This window comes from Triticum urartu, chromosome 2 (genome assembly GCF_003073215.2).
Source record: "Triticum urartu cultivar G1812 chromosome 2, Tu2.1, whole genome shotgun sequence".
NCBI lineage: Eukaryota > Viridiplantae > Streptophyta > Magnoliopsida > Poales > Poaceae > Triticum > Triticum urartu.
Genome location: NC_053023.1, coordinates 732029625 through 732031807, shown reverse-complemented (window position 1 = coordinate 732031807; position 2183 = coordinate 732029625).

Here is a 2183-nt window from a genome sequence, read left to right as displayed (position 1 = left end):
ATTAGGGAACGACATTCATGGAAGTCGTGGCAAAAAAATAATCTATTTTGGAGTGCTAATTGTTTTTTTTTGCCGCGGCACCCACGAATGTTATTCCCTGATGAAACTTGACAGACACTTAAAACATTTGTCATTCTTTGCCACCAAATTATTTTTGATTTTTTTGAACTTTTTTAGATTTTACTATTCATGGTGGTAGCATAAGAGCTAAAACTCGGATGGGCACTTTCCAACACTTTTTTCATGGATGCAAATGACACTGGCATATAGGTGATGTTTTTCTGAACATTTTGGTATCTTATTTGCGTTTTTCTGATTTAGTATGAATTAGTTATGAAGTTTTCAAACTGACGGTCAAACGGTCAAAGGGCAAAAGCATAAAAGGAGCAAAGTGATTTGGACAGAACCGGTGACTTTTGGGAATTAGGGGTAAAACAGACGAGTGTGACACAGCTAGGGGCATAAATCTAGTTATCCCAAAAGCATATCTTAAAAGTGCATAACTTCATTTTTTTTCCAGAAAACTGATAGATCCTTCTAGCCCTCTTTGATACTAAATAATGCATTTGTTTCAAAATATCATACACAGTATGCAGTCAATCCATCTTTGATCTTTAACTAATAAAAAATATTTAAATTTGTTGGATAATTATGCCAATATATTTTACATGCTTATTTGTTCCATTTTTCTATAATTACTTAATCTGGGTGCAAAAAATCCAAAATGTTCATCTATTTTGAACACAAACAGTACACAATCTTCAATTGCTTCTCCATAAACAATTTTTAGATTAGGTGGGGATTGAGAGGTGAAGCCTACAAATTGTTGACTGTTGATATTCGTTGCCGTCACTAGTACTACCAATGCATAATTATCTCACGTAAACTCCAATTAATACTAGCGCTTTGCAAAATGGGGGGTGATTTGGAGGCCCTGTGCAGGCACACACCCTGATCGGGCTTCTGGTACGGGCCCACAAATTAGCCTTTCCTTCATGGTTTGGTTTAATCAGATATACTTTTTAGAGTTAACACTAGACAAATAGAACAAATTCAGATTAACATAATTTTATATACCATTGGCAGAGCTAGCATTTGAAGTCAATGATGTAAAGGGCTAACACATGTGCATGTATGTAAACATATACACTTAAAACGTGATTGGGATTAGCTTGCAAAACACATTTATTTGATGTTGCTTGACATCACATACTCATGTATCTTCGCCGCTTCAATATACCATGCAAATTTTATAACCGAGAAAACGCAGAATGTATTCTACCATTGGTACTACAGATCTCTCACGTAGATACAAGTTCAGGCTTCAAAACTACAAGGAGGTCCTTCATAAATGAGAAAAGTAGCAATACATGTGCGATACATGCAAAGCTTTCAAGCAATGGAAATAGATCCTTGTCAGAGTTGGGAAGGTACGCTCACTTTATGATTAATTGTGGCATAAATATATCAAAATATTTTGCTTCCGTGGAATTTTTAAAGGAATTAGTATTCTTGATAACATTTTAAAGGAACTAACATGCTTTAAAACTGAATGAACATACTATCAAAGAAATTTATTTGATAGTCAAAAGAACAAGCAAAAAAGGAATTCATCAAATATTGAACCTGGTTTAGCTTTGCTCCAACAACATCATCAAGGGCACCAAGAGCGTCATTGAGTATCCTAAGGTTTCACCTATCAAAGAATGTTGTCATTACCTACACATGCCACACGGCTTAAAAACACGAAATGTATATACTATTGGCATTGTATACCATTTGGTGATAGTAGACTAGTCCAGTGAAATTTATCAACAACATTAGGACTCCGATATTGTTCGACGGTACATGCATTTAGTGACAACGTGCGACAGCTAGCTAGCACCAGGCCTCATCTAAACGAATGAAGTCACGCTTGGGCGATTGGGAACCCGAATCAACGGTTCACTCTGTGTCACGTGCAGAAGCAAGAACGTGCAACGTTCTCTCATGATAATTTCCCAAAACTTAACTAGCAGAGCAAACAAAAGCAAACAGTTCGCATCACATTAGCTCCTTACAAGTTGACCCTACTGAAACCACATTTCCCACATAATATATTTCGTCTTTGTAGAGATCAATAGTTGGGCCAACAATAACATGGAAAATGATTTCTAAGACAGTCAACCATTATAAGAGATTTC